The following is a 13,207-nucleotide window of genomic DNA, read 5'->3' as shown; positions in this document are numbered from 1 at the left end:
CACTGATAATCACACTCAATCTGTATAAGGACACGTAGAGCATGCAATCTGGGCCATTCCCTATATCCTTGTTTTGGGGGATGGCTTGGCTGTCTCCAGTCTTTGAAGAAAGCATTTACCTGAAGCACTCTAACTTTCCTTAGTGATCCTTGAGACACCTGTGAGCCATGAATAGATCTGTCTTTTAATTTTTTTTTCAAGTCTAGAACCACCTTTGGTGCTACAACATTTACTATTTTATGGATAAAGTACTGCTTCCTTTCATTTATCTCAAGAATGCCACTGTGACTGCTACATCTATAAACAAAGCAAAACAAACAAACAAACAAAACTACCCTGTATCCCCCTTCATAGAAGACTCTTGTTTTACTTCCAACTGGACCAAGGAATTTTCAAATCCCATAGGGCAGTCAGAATAGAAGAATGGGGCATTTTGAAACAAAATTGAAGATTGCCTCATCCACTCATCCTTCCTGCCAGTATTAAGACTGAGGTTTTCATGTAAAGCTTTGGCTTAAAAATACTAAAGAGTGGCAATGTGAGTGAGGAAGGCAGGTAGGCTTTCAGCAACCAGGAAGCCCTTTTACTTTAGTCTTTGTACATATAGAAAATGTTGCTTTGATGCTTGAGGATTTAAACCATTTCCTCCTCCTTTCTCTCCTTCCCCCTCCTGGGGCCCCACCCTCTGCCTTTTCCCAGCTTTGCCATCATATTAAATGACATCTGTGTTCTAAGCAATTGAAGTATTTCAGCAGTGCAGTATAGTGGAAAGAGCACAGGACATAGAGTAACAAATATCTGGGTTGAAATTCCACCGCTGACATTTAATAGCTGGGTAACCATGGGTAAGTCATGGAATCACAGATTAGAGCTGGAAGGAGCCATTAAGTCTAACCCTATCCTTATTTGTTGTAGATGAGGAAACTGAGTCACAGAGGATCAGTAAGTCAATAAATATATATTAAGGATTGCCTTGGTGCCAGACACTGTGTTTAATGCTGGGGACATAAAGAAAGAAAAGATAAATAGTGCCCTTATAGAAGGCACCATCTAATGGGGGAAGATAACATATAATTGCAGGGAAAGTGGATGGTTTGTGTCCCTAAGCCCAGAAAGGCATTATGAAGTATCTGCCATGGATCACCTACCTAAATCAAATATCTGAGAGGAGTTCTCCAGTGTCTGCCTTTCACTCCCTCCTATCAGAAGGAAGAAAGGACCCCAGGGTTAGGGGAGACTGGTGAAGGGTGAGTTTCAGAGTTGATTAGAGTTTGTGGGAAGATGAGTTTCTGGAGACAAAAGTGAAGTCCAGGCGAGTTTCAGTGACTTGTCCTGGATTGGATAACTATCTCTGAGACAGATCTGAACCCAGATCTTCCTGACTGTAAATCCCAAGCCCTATCCAAGATGCATTGCAACCTGTCTCCCAAAACCTTAGAGTTAGGTTCCTTATTTCCAGTAATGTGGTCAAAGCACTTTTAAGACTTTAAACAGTTCTATAAATGCCTGCCATCATTTTTATGTTACATGTGAGTCACATATAGTCATAATTAACATTAAAATGAAAATGCTGCTTCATTGGTAGCCAGTTTTCTGTGGTTGTTTATAACTTGCCAAAGGGTAGTGTCAGTGATTAATCAATCAATCAATCAACAAGTATTTGTTAATTGCTACAATATGCAAGCACAAGGCAAGTCCCTGAGGACACAAAGACACAGGCAGATAACTATAAAATGCTCTTAAGGAGGAATTTGTAAGTACTTATGTATGTCAGGAAAGAAACTTATTTAAAGAAATGCTTTTATAAAATGAGCAATTCTTGTAGGAACAACATTTTAAAAAAATTAATCTGATTTTAGGTAAGTTTATATTTTCACTCTGGATTTCCCTTAAAGGAGACTTGCCTGAATTTTGTATATTTGGGGTTGAAGGAATAGTCATCAAGACAAGTGGGGTATTAAAAGCTGGAATGAACAGACCTGTCATTTCCCACGGAACCATTGGGAATATGTTTCAGAGAAATGTGCTGGTCATTAGAAACTAATTGAATGAGTCTTAAAGGAATCTTGATGGAACTTGATTTAGTATTAAAATGCCAGTAAAATTATATCTTATACCACTGAGGTCATGTTGATCATTTGAAATCACTTAGTACAATTTCCTACTCCATTAAAAATTCTTTTCTACAACATTCTTAATATCAATCCTTGCTTGAATACTTTTAAGTGAGTACTTACTACCTCATAAGCAAATTCTTTCTTCTTGAATAGTCCCATTTATTTACATATTCATTCATTCATTCTTTTACTGGACTCTGGAGGAGAGAGTAGGGATGGTGACATTGCATAGCCCTCCCTCGCTTAAATCCAGTTCACTTGTAAGTCATGACATCTTCTTCCCACTGTCATGGTTCTCTTCGAGAACTAAGGGCAAACAGCAAAAACAAAATGTATTCATTCAATTCATTCATTTATTATAAAATTTTTTCTTTTCGAATTGTGTCCCTCTGTCTTTACAAAATTTCAATTAGAAGGGACCATGAAGATCATTCTGTGTATTTTATCAAGAATTTTCTTTGAACTATCCTTCATGAATGGTCTCTTGTAGCCATTCAAGACAGCCAATGTTAGTTTCATTACATTGGTCTTCTTTTCAACTTCAACCAATAATTTTAGTTTAGTCCTCTAGAATGACAGAATAAATTTAATCTCTTTTCACTGAAGTGTTACAAATATTTTAGAATAGCTACTCTACTGGGAATTGGTCGTGCAAAGACCAAAATAGTTTCTGCCCTCTAGGACTTTACTTTCTACTGGGGGAGGGGGGAGATCAGTATATATAAGTATATATAAGATATATCCAAATTAGAAGTAATTCAGAAGTGGGGTAGGAAGTACCAATAAATGAGATCAGCAAAACCCATTGCTAGGAAGGAATGTTTTTAGTCCTGCAGATCAGAAGACTTTATACATGAATAATTTTTTAAATGCATAATGAGTAAGAGAAGCCTGCAATCTATTTTTAATGACATGCAAAAAAGTGGTATGAAAACTATCAAGGACTTCAATGAATGGAAAAAGAGACAAGTTGGTCTTGTTGAAAGATTGAAGGCAACCAAAACCTTAGCGTTTCATTGACATCCACCACTCATTTTTGAGATGCCTTCAGTGCCTTGGGAGGATCTTCTTTGCAGGATTTTTGGGGAGGACTTGCACAAGATTAGCAAACAATGAGACAGAGTGGATAAATTCCAATTTATTCTATGGGAAGGAGTAATTACATTAGTGAGAGCACCAAAGCAACCTTTAAAACATAATTCAATAATTACTTTGCTAAGACATTTTATAAATCAGAATTCTATATGAATTGGTATTTTTCCCATCTCTAGCATATTGAATAAGTAATACATTCACAGTGAAGGTCCAGAGACTCTCAAGTGGACTTCAAATCACCAAAGAAAGCTTTGAGTATTCATGATAGGATTTTAATTAGAAGCAGAATGTGAGTTGCTTTGCAAAGACTTGGAGGCAGGAAGATCTGAGTCCAAATCCTATCTCAAATACTTGTTATCTGTGTTATTTAGCTCCTCCAAGACTCAGTTTCCTTATCTGTAAAATAAAAGGTTAGATTAGAGACCCATGAAGTCTCTTCTAGCTCTAAATCTATAATCCTGTGACCTATATGTGACCTGCATATATTTGTTTTCTTTAAAAGGATATATTGGAAGAGACCTTAGAGGTCACCTAATCTCACCTCTGACCCATCAGAAGAAATCTCTCTTTTCACCTGAAGAAAGTTATTTAGTAACTACTATGAACAAAGCACTTTTTTCTAGATGTTCCTGAGAGATCTGTGGGTGAAAAATAAGTGTTAATGAACTATGAACAAGATATTGTGATAGGCATTTTGGTTACAAAGACACAAGTGAAACATTTGCTGACTTCAAGCTTAAATTCTAATGGGGAGTGGGAAGGCAAAATGTACCTAAGTAAAATGCTATAAAAATGAACAAAGTAAAGAAAAGTAACTATATGCAAGGTGGGAGCTAACTGGGGCTTGGGGTAAGAATCAGGAAAAGTTTCCTATATAAAAATTAGTGCTTTAACAGTTTTACAAATGCAGAGACAATTTTAAGAAGGAGCTTTATATTTACCAGACTATTTAACCAGAAATTCTAATCCTTCCCTTTGACGTTTAATAGAGGATGATCAACCAATGATAATTTGGTGGTTTCATCCATCTGGGAAACTCCTGGTTGGGAACTTCCTCCATTATGATGGATAATCCTACACCTCTGAATTTAGTTGATGAGTCTTAGGATCTTGCTGGTGGTATCACTAAATGTCAGAGACAGAATTTGAACTTAGGCATTGCTGACTCCGAACCCATCAAGTCTACCAACAGTTCTACCTGTCTGTTAAATATATACATATAAACACTTTAGAGAGCTTCTTGGTGGGCAAAGGTTAAATGTGTGTGTGTGTGTGTGGGTGGGTGGGGGGTCGTCTGACTTTACTATTCCTCCAGAAGGAGGTATCTGTTAACCCTGGGGTGACACTGGCATTTTCTATACACCTGCTACAACCTAGCTTTGAAAGGAGTCTGTCCCCTGCAGGGACTGAGATGGCAGGGCCAACAATTGGTCATGATTACCAGTGTTGATTCTTCAAGTGGAGGGGTTGGAGATCCGGCTGGAAGTGCAAGAACAGAGGAAACATCTGCAGCTGCTCACCTCCTGGTTGGAATGATCAATGAGGCTCTTGGTTAATGAGCCGGCTGGACCCCTGCCTTAATTTATTGCTTCAAAGATGGAGTTGCTGGTGTCATGGAGAAGGAATGAATCACTGAGTAAAATTGGTAATCAGGGGGATGAGTGGAGCCTATGTGCTGGAGGGGTTCCTCCAAAGAGACAACTTGTGACAAAAGGCTAATTAAACTTAGACAGCAGCCAAATTGATTATGATGATGATAATCATAGCTGTTTTAAAAAGATTGGGGAAGTGGAGGGAGACTGCATTGAGGTGAAGCTTAAATAGAGCAGTTTTGTCCTCTCATTTTCAAAAACTTCAGAGACAAGTGGGAGCCAACTAGAGAGGCAGTGTGGTCCAGTCGTAGGCTCACTCTGCCCTGGAACCCTGGCAATCTGGGTTAGGGGCTAGCTCTGCCTCTGATTTTCTGTGTGATCATGTGGCAGACTCTCATATTTGTCCTCTGTAAAAAGGGATTTGGATCTGATGAATTCTAAGTTTTTTCTCCTTGACTACACTGCCAGCTCCAATCTTCAAAAAAGATGTGAAACAATTAGACTTTTGGCAGAGACCCTGCCCAGGCATAGGTTGGGTTACTTCTGCAGAAAGAAAATTTCTGCCCTTTATCCAGAGCTCCAAGTAATAGTAAAAATAGTTCATTTGACTATTTTTTTGGTGAGTTTAGCAAATGCCTCTCTGGGAAGGGGGAAAAACATATAAAAGAAATATTTTTAAGTCTCATTTGCATTATTAACATTTTTATCATCACTTAAGTACAGACAATTGACAAAAACAATAAATCAAGCTCTTATTTATAGTATTTGCTGATTTCTAAGCTCACTGAAAATGTTACAATCTGCTCACTTGACCCAGATGGAGCTGGAAGGTGGGTGCTATAAGCTTTGGGGCATCAGGAAAAGCTTCATATAGAAGGTGTTAGTGATCTGAGTTCTGATGGAAATAAAGGATTATAACAGCTGAAGGGAATGATTGAATACGTTCTGAGAATTAGGATTCACTTTTTCTATCTACCTTGTAATAAATGTATCTTGTTCATGACTTAGAATTCTTAGTCCATTGTCGTCTGCCAGTTTAGGCTCACTTGTTAAGGATTACCCACCAGAGTGAAACTTGCTTGTTCTGCAGTTCATTTCCCCTGACTTCCTAGAGGCAACTACCTAATATAATGAGCTACTCTTTTCTATCTTGCTAATGATTTGGACATTTAATGACTGATCTAAACTATTATTGCTGCATCTTCTACTGCTTCAGCAGCTACTACTACTACTATTACACTACTACTGCCACTACTACTACTACTACTACTACTACTACTACTACTACTACTACTACTACTACTACTACTACTGCTACTACTATTACTATTTCCATCCTACTCTATACCTATTCCTAATCCTACTTGTTGGTATTTGCAAATTGCTTTAAGGTTTGTAAAGAGTTTTCTATATTGCTATCTTTTTGAGCCTCATAACAGCCTGGAGAAGTAGATACCACTATTTCTCCCCATTTTATGATAAGGAAACTGAGGAACAAGGAGGCTATATGGTTTGCCCAGGGTCACACAGATACTAAGTGACTGAGACTAGATTCACTCTCAATTTACTACTCCAATTCTATTTCAATTATCTAGCTACCTCAGTTGAAGATTTGGTTTCTGGCACCACGGCAGGCTCCTGATAGGAGAGATAGTTGTTAGGGGAGATAGATATTTGAGACAAAGCAGAATGTCTATTTTATACGCAAACTGAATATTGGTCCAGGGCTATAAAATTATGAGCTGTAAAGAATCTTGGACATGATCTACTTCCCTTCATGTTCAGAGGAGGACAATGAGTCCCAGGGGGAAGTGTCTTGTTTATGTCATATGTTGGTAAGAGGTTTATTTTAGGTGGGTTTTTTTTGCAAGGCAATGGGGTTAAGTGGCTTGCCCAAGGCCACACAGCTAGGTAATTATTAAGTGTCTGAGGTCGGATTTGAACTCAGGTACTCCTGACTCCAGGGCCGGTGCTCTATCTGTTGCCCTGGTAAGAGTTTTTGACTGGGGATCAGGGAGATTCTTTACCCTGCCATTGACTAGCTGAGGGACTTTGGGCAAGTCACTTCCTTTCCTCTGGACCTCAGTTTACTCATCTCTAAAATAAGAAGTTTAGATCAGAAAGTCTCAAGGGCCCATTCTAGTTTTAATAGTCATTAGCTCTAAATTAGCTTTGTAGATTGATTTGAACTCAGAGTGGCAGATGGATAATGAAAGTTGACCACTATTTAGTGAATGTATAAAATCCATCCTGGATGAGGTTTGCTTTCTTCTTTCTTCATCCTAAAAGAGTTCAAGCAAGTCAAGTCACATCTTGCCTCCATCCTTGTGAATGAAGAGTCCTGGTCTATGACTAGAGAGTGTCAGTAAAAAAAACCAAGTTAAAAATACTCATCCAGCTCTTTCTAACTCAGGAGAAGATGAGGTGCTTCTGAGGACTGGAGTGCAGGCAAACAGAGTTTTCCCTGAATCTCTCTGGACCTCAATTTCTTCATGTGTTAGATGAGGGGATTGAACTATATTGTCTCTAAGACTTCCAGCTCTTGTATGTGTCCTGTTTTTTCTTTCCTAGACTGTTCCCAACTCAGGGTCGGATTTGGGCAACTAGCTCTGTCCTGTTGTTTTTAAGATGCTCACATTTCAAAGCTCCCAAAACAGTACACTTCACCCAGGCAAAGTTTCTGAAACGATTTCCCTAGCTCAGAGATCAGAAACTCAGTTCCTTTTTATGAAAATTTTGAATCAAAGATTTTTACAGACACTTAAGATACTCTTACTGATTAAAACTACTTATTACATTAAATTAAAAGAAAATCATTTTGTCCATTTTTCTACTGTGACCAAAACAAGATACCAAATGGAAATTCCATCATAGGTTTACCCAAAGAGCCACTAATGAGCTCCAGGTGCAATTACTGTTAATGCAAGGTATGTCATGACTAATTAGTCCTTTATGGAAATGAATTTTCCTATGAAAAACTTTGGGGAAATCATGCCACAGCTTTTCTAGCTACCCTCTGTCCTTGCTTTGTTTTCATTCACTTGTCACCAAGAATGACTTTTTACCCCTTAAGAACCCTGCTAATAATTTGTCTTGAATATGGAACAGCAGTGGACTCCCCAGAGCCCCCATATACATGGCCCTGTGACTAAGATCAGGATGCTCCATGCTGGCTTTAAGCCAAGGGACAGAAAACCCATCTAAGTCTTCTAGCCTATCCTTTGGAATATGAATTATTTAACTAAGGAACTTTTTAACCTCAGAGGCCATTGCTCAGTGAGGGTAGAATCAAATGCTGAGACCTGAATTCTAACCCCAGCTTCATTCCTGACAAGGAATGACCTTGGAAAACCTCTCTTACCTGCCTCATTTTACTCATATGCAAAATGCTGCTTCCACATTCCTTTAATGCTTTATTTTTTAAAAATTGTTATTTTTGATTTTGCTTCTCTTTTGCAAACATATATCCTAGGTTTCAACTAACTCCAAAAACGTATAAAACTATTCTTTGTTTCCAAGAAACTTGAGACTACGTTTAAAAAATCTGTTATGTTTAAACTAGATAAGAAAGGACGCAACCAAGTTGTGATAATTGTCTTCAAGTGACCGTATCAATAGCTAACATTTATAGAGCAATTTAAGGTTTGTAAAATACTTTAAGTATATTGACTTAATTATGCTTATAATAACCCTGAGATGTAGGTACTATTATCATCCTCATTTTGCAAGTGAGGAAACTGAGGCAAACAGAGGTTAAATAACTTGCCCATGGTTACGCATATAGTAAGTGTATTGAATTCAGGTCTTCCTTTGCATTCTATCCACTTTGCCACTTAACTGCCTCTAGTATTTGAAGGAAAAAGCATTGGAATATTATTGTCATTGATATAGACTAGGAAGGCATCTCAGAGATATTGAGATGCAATCCCTGTTTTTTAATAGATAAGGAAGCTAAAATCCAAAGAATTTGAGTGACTTATTCAGGTTCACATAGATTGTTACTCTCTCCAGTCATAGAAAATGGCCAGGAGCAGAAACTCCTAAGAGGTAAGTCCTTAATATAAGGAAAAATAAAACAAAACAACAACTTCCTAATAATTAGTGTAATCCTAAAGGGAATGGTCTGTTCCCAGAAGGATTACCCTTCCTTGAAGATCTTTCAGCAAAGAGGATGACCATGTTCTGAGTACATTATAGAGAGATTACTTTTTTTTAAAGTTTGACTTAAACTAGAAGGTCTCTGCATTTGCTTCCTACTCTGAAAATCTGCAGTTCTATGAAATACATGAAAAATTAAATTTATTGAAAGATTTAAATAGTACATAGCCACAGTGAAAGAGTTGTCACAAGGAAGCTCATGATTAATTGTCCATTGGGTGAATCAGACAATGGGAGCTTTAGGACTTTAGGGGATGAAGAGGTCAATGTGGGTTAGAGGGGTTCAGAAAGTCTTAGGGAATGACATAAGAATCAAACTGGATCTTGAATTTGAATAGATTGGCTATATTAAGGATATGCATTTAGATAGATTAAGAATATGAACAAATTAGTATTGGGAAAAAAATGGAAGAAGGTCTTTGTTAGCAAATCTTTGGAGGTTGGAAGGTATATGTAATCTTCAGGGAATTATTGTTCATCTTTCATTCTCAAAGAAGTCCAATGGTATCAAGATTGTGATATCTTGACTTGCAAAGAATTGGATTTAAATGAATCAGAGCTGTGCAAAGTCATCAGCCTCACTTTCTCCCCCAGAGTTTTGGAGGCCAATTGAAAGACATATCCCCCCCCACATTGATTCTTTTTTCTAAGGCAAGTTAGGTCTTCTTTTGCCCCAATTCTTACCTAGGGGAACAATAAGACCACTCTGATAGGCAGGCTGTTTATGTTTATATACTAATGGAGGATGAAATTAGAAGTATCTGTTAGGGGTTAGATACTAGGGCTTTAATGCTAAGATGAGTAATTTGAACTCTTTTTTTGGTAGGGATTGAGGAACTCTTGAAGGTCCTTGAACAGATAATGACATGCTTGGGGAAATGGTGTTTAGGATGCAGGAAAGAGGAGTGATTAAATTAGAGCCAGGAAGACTACTTAAGAGGTTGGGGGCATGATCTAATGAGAACTTGGATTTCCAAATGAAATGCAAAGAAAGGATTTGAGAGATATGGGAAATGAAGAACCAGCAGAACACTTAACAGGATATGGGATGTGGGAGAGGGAAGAATCAAATATAATTTCAAGGTTGCAGTCAGGTATGAATGGTGTCATTTGCTTTAAGTCAATCAGAAGCCAAAGACAAGAAATACTGCTTAGATTTGGAAGCACTAGGTTCAAATCTAGGTTTTACCTGTTACTAGTTGTATAACCTCAGGGAAGTCATCGACTTTCTCTAAATCTTGCTAGTGTCCTCAACATTAAGAATCTTTGATTTTGTCAATATAGACACCATCTCCACTATCACAGATCACATAGCCTTTCCATACCTTAATGGGTAATATAGAAGATAGGTCACTAGATTCAGGGTTAAAAAAAACTGATGAAAATATAAGTAACTTTCAGCAAGTTAGGATCTTTCTGGGACTCATTATAAAATGAATGAGACTGCTGCAAACTGCTCCAACTTTAGATAGTATTATTATGACTGAAAAATTTATTTGTCTCCAGTCAATCCAAAGTTACCTAGCTTGGTCCTGGGAAGAAAGGTATATAGTCCATCTCCAGGTCGGTCCACCTAAACCTTTCCAGCTTAATAGGATTTTCTAGATCTTTCTTTTCACCTCTACCTACCTCCATTTTCTCATCTGTAAAATGGAGATAATGATATCAACTAGCTCTCAGGATTATTGTGAGGATAATGTGAGTTAATATTTATAAACACTTTGCAAACCTTAAAATGTTTTATAAATGCTGGCAATTATCATTTTAGGAGGAAGCATCAAACTAAGATGCAAATTAGGGCATATATCAAATGGGAATATTAATACATTTATTGCCTCTCTTACAAGATCCATCAGTCAATCCACAAACAGTAGCACAGTGCTAAAGGATGGGAATCCAAAGAAAGGTAAAAGACTGCTCCTAATTAGGGTATCTCATAGTCTAATGGGGGAGACAACATGTAAACAATTATATACAAATGATTTACAAGATAAATTAGAGGGATCATCATCAATCAACAGAAAGAAGGCTCTAGAATTAGGGGGATCAGAAAAAAAAACTTCCTGTAAAAGGAGGTTCAGTTTTGGTTAGGACTTTAAAGAAATCAGAAAGATCAGGAGACAGAGACGAAAAGGGAGAGCATTGCAAACATGGGGACAGCAAATGATCAGAGTCTGGACATGGAAGGTTTTGTTTGAGGACCAACAAAGAGACCATTGTTACTAGATTGCTGAGAGGAGGGTGGAAGAATCTAGTATATGAAGACTGAAAACACAGTTGGGACCAGGCTTTCAAAGGCTTTCAACCCTTAACAGAGAATATTATATTTGACCCGAAGGCTGTTGTGAGAATTCCCTTTTAGACCATAAAGCATTACTTAAAGCCATCTATTATTACACTCATCCCTACATAATAATAACAATATATACATTTTATAAAGAACATTTGTAAAGCAGTTTTTCCTCTTACCAATTCCACGAGGAAACAGTGCAATCCCAGACCAGCACATGCTTGACTGTGAAAGCTATTAGACTGAAAAATCACAGAACTTTTAAAGAACTAGAACAACGGGGCAAACATGTGGTTTGCTACACACTGCAGTACACAACACTTCTGAATGATGCCTGAACCAGATTTAAATGTAATTGAGGGGCAGGTAGGTTGCATAGTGGTTAGAGTGCCTACTCTGTAGTTAGGAGGACCTGAGTTTAAATGTGGTTGCAGACACTTGATACTTAAGAGCTGTGTGACCTTGGGCAAGTCACAGCCCCATTGCTTTGCAAAAACTAAAAAAATATAATTGAGAAATATTTAACAAAATAAAAAAATTAAAATAGAACATTTGTCATTTTCTAAGTCAATTTTTCATCCCTTGGGATATATGTGTTATATATAATACCATGTAATACTATTTCTATAGATCCATATATGTATATAATTAATATTACATTATATATTATATATATATACACACACACACACACACACACACACACACACACATATATTCACACACATATAGGTTTGTGGTCCCATTTCTATTTGGCTTAGAATATGTCTTAAAAAATATTTAGCCCAGTATAGACAAGAAAACTTGAACTTAGAAATATGAAGTGATTTGACCTAGGATGGTGGCCAATACTGCTATTGAAGAGCCTGAGGTTGGTGTATTAAGTGAGGTCTGAACTGTAGTAGATCTGAATCCAAATGGCTACCAATATGGGGACCCATCAAGAACAGAGGTCCACTGAGTGCCTTAGGATGGGGCACCCAGCCAAGTTGGAAAAAAGAAAGCAGATTAAAGCAACTGTGATGGTTACTATTTGATGGGCCTTGTTGAATGGCCCTTGGACTCCCACCTTGGGCAATTTAGGAAAAGTTAGTTATCAAAAAAAGAAAAAAAAAGAAAAACAAAGGGATTTGTTCCAGGTTACTTAAAACTAAAATACCCATGTCACCTTGATTCCTTGTTCATTTCTCTTTTCTACTCCTCTCTCTTTGCATCCTGCAGTTACAAGAAACTCCAGAGTTTATTCTGATGCCAGACTTCTAGGGACTTAGTAGGAACAGACGTCACAGATGAGAGTAATTTAATAGATGTAACAGTAAGGCTTCCAGATAGTTTGAGGTCAGGGAATAGCCCACATTTCCAGTGGATTGGTGTTCCCATGGCATAAACCACAATTGTGATTTATTTGTGAATAAAATGAATTACATTGCTCAAATATAGATGTTCAGCATCTGGTCTGGAACTGTGGTTTTTTGAGAATGGAGAAAAGGGGAAAAAAACCAGAGGGATCTGATTGGAAAAGAATGGAGCAGACTTGGTGATCTTCTGGATCTGGAGGGGTGGGGCAAAGGAATATGGTTGAAGGTGACTTTAAAGGTCACATTTCTAAAGGGGCAAGAGAATAGTAACTGATATGAATTTGATGAGGGGAATTAGGTACAAGGTAATATCTTTGGGAAGAGGATTAAGAGCTCAGTTTTAGAAAGTTCAAGTTTCTTCCATGATGATGGAGACAGTAGAATAATAAAGTCAAATGGAAGTGGTGGGGTGGGGGACAAGTTGATTTTTCCTTGGACTGTGATATTGTACCTAGAGACTTTGAAACCCAGGGGAAAAAGGAAAGATGGGGGCTCCTGGTCTGGAGAGAGAGGAAAAAGCAAAGTGATTCATGGTTATAGCTTGAAGGTTGCATCTCCTTTAGTTTCCAACCTATTCAAATTTTGTATTTGGAATGC

Source organism: Macrotis lagotis, chromosome 4 (genome assembly GCF_037893015.1).
Source record: "Macrotis lagotis isolate mMagLag1 chromosome 4, bilby.v1.9.chrom.fasta, whole genome shotgun sequence".
Taxonomy (NCBI): domain Eukaryota; kingdom Metazoa; phylum Chordata; class Mammalia; order Peramelemorphia; family Peramelidae; genus Macrotis; species Macrotis lagotis.
Note: the sequence above shows the minus strand (reverse complement) of the source record.